The 8,593-nt window shown below is 44.4% G+C and overlaps 1 long non-coding RNA gene across 1 annotated transcript; it reads left to right on the forward strand.

The window, feature by feature from the left end:
- The first annotated feature begins 803 nt into the window (after positions 1-803).
- On the forward strand, positions 804-8,387 carry LOC148184093 (uncharacterized). Its single transcript, XR_015772853.1, has 3 exons — positions 804-5,621; positions 5,841-5,926; positions 8,014-8,387. It is a non-coding gene; the product is annotated as an uncharacterized LOC148184093 (long non-coding RNA).
- Positions 8,388-8,593: the final 206 nt, after the last annotated feature.

The raw sequence follows: 8,593 nt of genomic DNA on the forward strand, positions 1-8,593 counted from the left end.
GCACTGGGTGCTTGGGGTCTGAGACCATGACCAGTGCTCTGTGATGCCAGACCTGGGGATACAAAGATAACCCTTAACAGACACCAGCTGAAGATATTCAGTGGTAAAAGAGGTGACCTTGAGCCTTTGTAGGACGATCTCTGAGGCCAATTGCTATTCTATGCACTAAGCTCCTGCTGGTATTTTCATTTTAGGCAACTGGAAAACATCTTGGTCTTACCTACTAACTACAATACCTTGCTGCTCTACCAGTTATGATACCAAATTTCCTTCATGCTGCTTCTTTCTTGCAGTTTATTTCTTCTTTCCAGCATATATTTGCTTTCCACTTGTCTATTACAAGAGCATTTCTCTATTCTGGCTCAACCTTTGCTTCCTAAAATCTTGCAGTAAGTCCAGCCACTGCTCTCACTGAGATGGAGAGACAAATCAGGTGCAACCTCCTTCTAGGCTATAGGAAATCTGCAGGGAGGTGGTCTCATTTTGAAATTTTGTGGAGAGGAAATGCACATTCTGTGAGATCATGCACTGTAATATCTGTTGGGAGGAACTAGAGATGCCATGTGCAGTGCTCAGCTCACCCAAACCCCGTCTGACAGGAAAAGGAATTCCTGTGTAATAAAAATTAAGATAATTGCCTATGAAGAAATGATTCATTGTTGAGGGTATTTTCATACACATTAGTGGAGAGGAGGTCAAATTCAGAGAACATAAGATCAAGTCCTGGAAGAGATGACTTTGTTTTTGTCTGAATTACCATTTTGTGTTTTTTTCACAGGTGCTGTTGGGTTCTGTTGTGTTCACTTATTTTTCTGCAGAAAGCTTTAAAGTCCTAAAACTGTGGAAATTCCGAGCAAAGAGAATATCACTGTTCCCTACATGTATTCCACATCTACTGAGGAAGGTATTCCACATATATTGAAGAAAAAAGCTTTTTTTCTTCCAGCACCTCAAAGTGCAAAGCTGAGCAGTCCACCTGGCTCCATCTGAACCCCCAGACCAGACCTGCTCATCTCTGAATGTGAAGAAACTAGGAATATGTAGTTTAAAGGAGTCAGAACTGTGGAGAAGTATCTGGTGCTCCCCCATCATCTGTTCTGATCTTGCATAAACAAACTTCATGTCAAGGGACAGTGGAAGTAAAGTGTGAATTTCATGTTAAAGAAAGAGAAAATTAAGAAGGAGAAAAATGTGGGAGGAATAAGAACTATTATAGATTTTTGGGCTTTTGTGGCTGGAGTAAGGGCAGCTGGGTGGAGGAGGAGGAGAGAGCTGCGGAGGAAATGCTGTTTTACCCTCAGTCTTTCATTTCCCTATAAATACATGTAAGTTCAGGACTACTGGGATTATTTGTAGTGAAGTTTGCTAGGAGAAATAGTGGGGGATGGACTTAGGCGGGGAAAAATGATGAGAAGATGCCTTCAAAATATTCAGAATGAGGAGAGAGGTTCTTGCTGATGTTGGCCATGGGCTTGGAAGACCTTGGTTTTGTGCTGGGGTCAACCATAAGATACTATGCAGAGGTTTCAGCTCATACATTTGTTTTGCAGTCGTAACAGGATTAGGAGAAGATTCTTCACTGAGGGTGGCTGGGCACTGAACAGCTCCCCAGGGCAGCCCCAGCCTGACAGAGCTCAAGGAGCTTTTGGACAATGCTCTCAGGCACCTTCTGGGGTTCTTGGGGCTGTCCTGTGCAGGGCCAGGAGCTGGAATTCATTGGTCCTTATGGGTTCCTTCAAGCTCAGCATATTCTATGATGACTGTGGAGATTCATTTGGGAGTGCCTGTACACCTCCATGGACCTGGAAATGCTGAGTGGATCGTTTCTTCACAGTGGTTCAGAGAAGCCAGAGTCTGTACAAGATAAGAGACCCTTTGACTGAATCCCTTGTGCACTGGGGGTTCTAGCAGTCCCAGCAGTTTGAGGTACCATGTCTTCATCTGTGTAATAATTCCTGTCTTTCCACCAAAGGGATCTAAGAAAGAGATAAAAAGGATGCCTTTGGATCAAATAAATCATCTTCTCGTCTACTTTGGTTCTGCTGAACATCAGCACAGGCATATTAAGAGCAAAGATTTGAAAGCAGCTCTTCCTGTCTGCAAGGAAAGAGCTGGAACAACACCTGATGGATGGGATCCTGACAGGATTAGCAAAAGCCCAGAACTGAGCTTCCAGAAAACATACTGCTGACAAACAGGATTCACAAACTTTCAGATATTGATCTCTGCTTGTTTTTGTGCAATAGTCCAAGGGGTCTTTGAAAGAATATGTTTCACCACTCTGTCCTTCCAGAGAGACCACATGTCAATTTGATACTGAGAGACCTTGGCAGCAGTGGCTGCCTTTCTGCTCATCTCCTTCAGCTGCACTTTCCACAGAACTCTTCTTTTTTTGTCCTCTTTGTCTCCTGCTTAGTAATATCTCCTTCTGTTTGTCCTTGATTTGAACAACTGAGAATGTGCCTATGTGTTCTCTACACTGGATTTTTGAATGAGTGCCTACTGGGCAGCTGGTGTTGTTGGCATTTTGGTCCAGACTGGTGAGAAGAAAGGAGAAGCACTTGGATTCAGAACTCCAAAAGTTGAAACCACCTCATTTTTCATCCCCTTTGATTAACTCGCTGGTTTATTTGCCTGTAACAATGACAAATGACACCACCAGCTGATGCTATCACATTTGGCAGAGTCATCCTGGTTTTGAACTCGTCAATTAAAATTCTACATTTTATGATAATGCATCACAACCTCTTGGGAGAAAAATGGCTCTGACAGATATAAACTAAGTAGGAATCTAAAAGGTTCCCAACAGTATGAACAAATAGTTCCTTCATGTCCTATTTATTCAGAACTAGTAATATTCACCGATGTTGCTCACTACCATGATTATAGGATGTCTGTGTTTTATTCTGATTGGGTTTTTTGTCTGCTTTACTGTGAGTCTAATGGTGATGTTATTTACACCAGTGTAAGCTGGAACTGCTTTCACAAAAATTGACTGCTGGCTTTGCAGTAGTCCAGGCTCCAGAAAGGCTAAAAATGCCTCATCCAAGCAGCTGAGGGCAGGTGGTTGCTTGTTGAAGTAGAGATCTCACCTTTCACTTGAAACCTGGTTCCTGCCTTCCTGGCTTTTCGGAGAGGCTCTCTGAGTGCAGACATCTCAAACCAAGAGAGCAAACTAAAACTTCAAGTGTTGTATTCTTCCCCCCTTACTGTTGCCTGAGGGGTGCCTGGGAAGGTGTCTCTTGGCTATTTTCAGGGCAGATACTGCTGAATGTCAGGGCTTTGCAAGGAAGTTACCCCATGCCTGCTGCATCCATTGATGCCAGCAACAGTTTTGGTCTCCAAGATTCTCTGCTTGTGGAATGGATCAAACCCTCTCCTGTCCTGTGTTGCATCTGAAATATTTTACATCCAATGGGGAGGGACACACCTTCCAGCTCCCCCAGACTACATGCTCCATTAGGGGATCATGAATCCCACCTACTGTCCTAAAATCCAGTTGAATTGCCATCGTGAATTGAACAAGTGAATTCAAAATTTGACCCTGCAAAGTCTGTACCCAAATTCTCATGTCCCTGCAAGCCATAGAACATGTCCAGGAAAAGGAGATAGAAGGAAATCTTCAGGAGAAGCTCCAGGCATGGCTCACAGGGGATTGAACCATTCCCTTGAGTGTTTCCCTGCGAGACAGGAGCAAGAAGACAATTTGGACTTTTTTTGCTAACCCACGCACAGAGGAATGGGGGTTGTGTTCAGACCCACATTTCTGGGGAACAGCTCTAGTAAAATCAGGGATGTGATGATCTGTGCTTGCTGCTGTGAGCTCTGAAGCACATGGAAGAGGAGGATGAGTCAGGAACCACACACCTGGAGCTGTGCAGGAGGCACAGGCAGACCTAAAAGGCCTTGAATTTGACATGAAATCTAATTTTTGCAGGCAAAGCTAGCAGAATGAACGGCTGTGTTCTAAGTCTGACATGTAAAATGCAAAGTACTTGTATCCCCCCCCACCACCTCCTGTGGTGCTGTTAGTAATTAATTCAGCACATCTGCTAATGCTCCTTGTCTCTCTCCACTGCCCATGGCTCTTGTTTAAATGTTAATACCGCATGTGCTACCTTTTATCTGGAGATGAAGATGGATTGCTGTGTCAGACTGGATTTAAATTCATTTTTGCTGTTAAAAATTCAAAATTATATTGAAAGGTTGTATGAAGTCCAAGACCTCTCTGGGCTACTGTGGTTAATTAGCTGCTACAGATATTGTGCATTCAATCAAATTGTTCTCACTGCATTAAATTTGGTTATTAAACACTTAAAATAGTTAAGATATTAGCAATGCTTGATCGCTGGAAGGTCACACTCTTGGTTACTCATCCAGGCTGTGTGTCAGGCAATTTAAGTGCAAATGGATTTGTGGGTTGAAGAGCCCTCTGGGAAGGGATTTGGTAATGGTTGGCAGATTTGCACAGGCACTGAGGATGTAGTGGGAGGCTGGGGCTGATGAGATGAGATGGGTTCTTCAAGCAGCAGATCAGGTGAGATCTGTCCCTGCTTGCAGGTTCCACCAAGGAAACAGTGTTTGTGAGGGACCTACTGAAAAGGTCCTGTCAGGCTGTTTGTAGGAAGGGAGAGGATTGCTCCAAATCAATTCAGATGCGAGTGAAAAAAAGCTTTCAATGATGACATGAAATTGGGAAGGGAGCTACCACACATAAATGGAAATAAATGTCTTTGTGCTGATACTCTGGAAAGCATTGGCTTTTGACAAAGCCTTGTGACCACAGACAAGGAAGACATATCTTGAAGGTGCTTCTGGTGGCACCAGCAGACAGAAGAAAGCTCCTGAGTGGTGGTGTGGGCTTTACCCAGTTTGTCTGAAGGCATCATCAATGTGGCTGAGACAACCTGTGGGGTACCTAACACAGACACCTTCACCTGAGAGATGGGGACACTGAGGCAGGAGGTTCATCAAGGTAACAGACAACAGAAACCTCAGCTTTTCTAGAAACTAACCCAAAGTTTCTCCATTGCTCAGGGTGCACCTCAGTGCTTTGTTGGGGTTATTAAAGACAGCCCTCAGCACCTCTCTGCAGGGATGGTGCTGCAGCATGGGGTCCATATTTCAAAGCAATGCAATTCCTCCTCCCTCCTCACCTGCCTCCTCCGTGTCCCTAATCCTAATGAGGGAATACTCAATTCCCCCAAAAAAGTGCAGCAAGCCGTGCTGCACCCCTGATTCTTATTCCAGGAGCTCCCTAAAAATCACTATTGCTCTCTGCTCCTCTGCAGGAATGTGTGCGCTTGTCTTCATAGGTCCTTTTTTGGGAAAAATACAAAGAAGAGGTTATTCTTTCTCCCTCCACTGGACATGTGCTATCTCCCAGCCCCGCAGCCTGCAGCTGCTTCTCTTTGTCAGAGAATTTTGGCTGGGCTGCAGCGATAATTACACAGCTGGGCAGTGGGAAATCCCGCCCAGTAGCTGACGCCTGCCTAATCGCCGCTGGTTGTGTTCGGAGGCTCCAGGACCTGCTGTAATAACACAGCCACTTAATTAGTCTTTTCCTGAGTAAAGGCCTTGGAAAGCAAAGCAGTCGCAGCTTCCTAGATCCTCTTAACTATGTGAGTACACAACGGGTGAAAACAGCCCCGATAAAGGGCTACAGAAGGAGCTTATGCAGCTGGGTCTTTGCCCTGCCTCAGTTTCCCCTTCTTGGCTTTCTTGCTATCTGGTGTCAGGACAATCCAAATAACACCCACTCCTAGGGCATGGTTTATTACAAGGACATTACAGTTCAAACTGTCAGGATAAATCAATATAAACATTTCCTTCTGTCCCAGGGCTGTCTGGCATTTCACCCACCTCTCCATTTGTGAAGCTCTCACCACAAGCAGCTCCAGCTCACCACCCAAGCTAACTGCTCCATGTGAGTGTGTCTGAAACCAGCCTGTGCTGTTATTTTAGCTTGTTTCTAGGTTTGTATCAATGACAGAGTGTCTCTTCTGTGTTTGGAGAATTCTGAATTCAGAACACTGAATTAACAGTGAGCTGAATCGCAGTAATTTACTGTGCCTGTGTTTTCACTCTGTTGCAACTGGGAAAGCTTTGCAGAGATTTAAACTAATTTATTCCCCTTGCCCTGCTTGCCTTGGGCTTAGGAGACAGCTTTGTTAACCACGGCTCAGCTGACAGCATTGCATTGTGTCAAAGCTTAAATAAACATTGCTGAAAATCAGAGTTAAAAGAGTGTAAAGGGCCATTATTATCCAAACTTGGAAAAAGAAAAGAAAACCCCTCATCTGCTCCTCTTCCTCATTGACCACCCAGCCACCTCATAGTCCTTCATTACTCCCCTCTTGCCTGGACTATGGGAATTTATCAGCCCCTCAGACCCTCCTCCTTATCCCTAACCCATCCCCAAATCCTGACAATACCTTCATCCTCATAACCAGCTGCTGACCTCTCTCCTCCTCACCCACACATTCTTTATTCCTTCCCTTCTCCAACCCACCCCAAATCCATCTACATCTGCCAACAGTTCTTGTCTTGGCTGCTCTCGCCAAACATCCTGCTCAAAGTCCTGGCATTTTTGCTGTGTGGCAATCTCATTTTTGCCTAAATTTGAGACTCTTCACCTCTCCTCTTCCTGGCACACTCTTCCACTGATGTGTGGTGGCCTTCCTTTGCCTGGTCTTCCTCTGCCTGCTCTGGCAGGGCATCAAATAACAACCACAGAAAACATCCAAACAGGCCTTGAAAGTAAGAAAAACTGGGGACTTAAAGGGGGAATGCAGCCATGTCTCTACTTAATTACAAAGACTCCAAGATCTCTTTGGTTAGATGACTGAAATTCAAGACCCAGTCCAAATTTTTATTGTAGTTTGCTTTGTAAAGGTGCAGTATTAAACTCTGGCACTCTGACTCCAGATTTCCTCCTCTGCTGTGCAGTTTCTGGTTTCATTGTTGGGTCAGATCAAAGTTATCCCTGGAGACAGGGTGCCAACACATTCTCCATTCTGAGCTGGGTTTGCTCTTCAGTTCTACCTCCAAATTCAGTGTTCAGAGCAGACATACATTGGTGTTCTTCATTTTCTGTTTAGTCCCTAGCACTGTATTTATGTCAGGGGTTCACAATATTTAATTTTCCTTGTCCATCTTTCACAACCACGTTTTTTGTGCCAATCTTTGAACATTAATAAGGATTGTACCAGCTCTTTGTGGTAGACCGAGGGCCAGCAGCTTTAACAAACCTGTGGGAATTGACGTTCAGGCACTTTGGAGGACACGTACCCGCACCTTCTTCTCCCAGAACCACACACCCAAATGTGTTCCCAGTACAAATACTGCTGAATCCAGACTGCAGATGTTTATTTTCCTTTGCTACATTTCTTATTTCCTGAGAACTGGTATCTCACAGAAAAAGCTCAAGCCCCTCCCAGCTCAGAGTTGTCAGTCCCCCAAGGCAGCTCCACGGCTCTAAAACGTGGCCATGTGGTGGTCAAAACCAGACCAGGATCACCACCCTGAGTCCCCTGGGTGAGAAAAGAGAGGAGGGGAGAGGAGATAAAAGTGAGGGTATGATAGTCCCTCCAATGGGTCTGCTTACAGAGCTCTTGGGTGCAATTGTTCATTCAAAACATTCTTTTTGCTGAAAATGCCTTTTTTAAAAAAAATCAAAAATCTGTGGGAAATGTCCAATTTCAACAACAATTTTAAGGTTTTCATTGAGGAAGAAAAAGCTTGAAAAATGTGCAGTTTTTTGGCAAAAGCAAGCTAAGGAGTTTGGCAAAAACTCAAACAAAAACCAAAAACCAGAAACCCCAAATTGTTTTGGTTTCTGGCCAAAATGTTTCCAGTTTTTGATTGCCAGAAACCAAACATTTTTCAGTTTTTGCTTCTTGAATGAAAACCCCTGAACTTCTGCAGAAAAATGTTAAGATAAGCTTTTGTTTTCACCGATTGTCTTTCATGGGAACACAAACAATTTCTGCCTTTTCCCTTTTTCCTCCGTAGATGGATGTGTGTGACTATGGGAGTGTGATGTTCCATTTCTGAGCTCCATTTGCCTGTCAACCCAAGCTGCAGCACTTTCTCTGCCTGGCTTTATTCCTCCAGCCCTGGCTATCTGCCCATTTCTTGCTGTTCATGGGCAGGTTTGAGCATCCTCTGCAAAACACTTCAGGCCTTCAGCTTCCAGAGATATCAGGAGTATCTGAGGATTGCAAACACATTACAGGACTAGCTGGGCATTATGCAAGATCTGCCCCTCAAAAATCTACCTTCATCTTGGTGGGGAAGACTGAATTAGGTATTTTGGCTTCCTAATTGTGATTTTTGAGCCTTGCTTACCACCCACTGTGCCTGGGATTACACCTGTCTGAGTGTGCATGTTCTGCATTGCTGTGTTCCAGCTTGGATACACTCCCTTAAAAACAATTACTTCATGTGGTGGATCTAGTTAACACTCCTTCCAGCTCTGAGCTGCCTCTGACCCTGCAGATGCTAAGTGTTAGCAGTTGTGCTCTAGCTGCTGTAATTCTCATTACCTCAGTGTAGACAAGACCTGTTTGCACCTTAAAAGCTTTAAAATCTT

The sequence above is a fragment of the Pseudopodoces humilis genome, chromosome 6 (genome assembly GCF_049639895.1).
Source record: "Pseudopodoces humilis isolate 2021_Gansu_Grassland_sample_001 chromosome 6, ASM4963989v1, whole genome shotgun sequence".
Classification (NCBI taxonomy): domain Eukaryota; kingdom Metazoa; phylum Chordata; class Aves; order Passeriformes; family Paridae; genus Pseudopodoces; species Pseudopodoces humilis.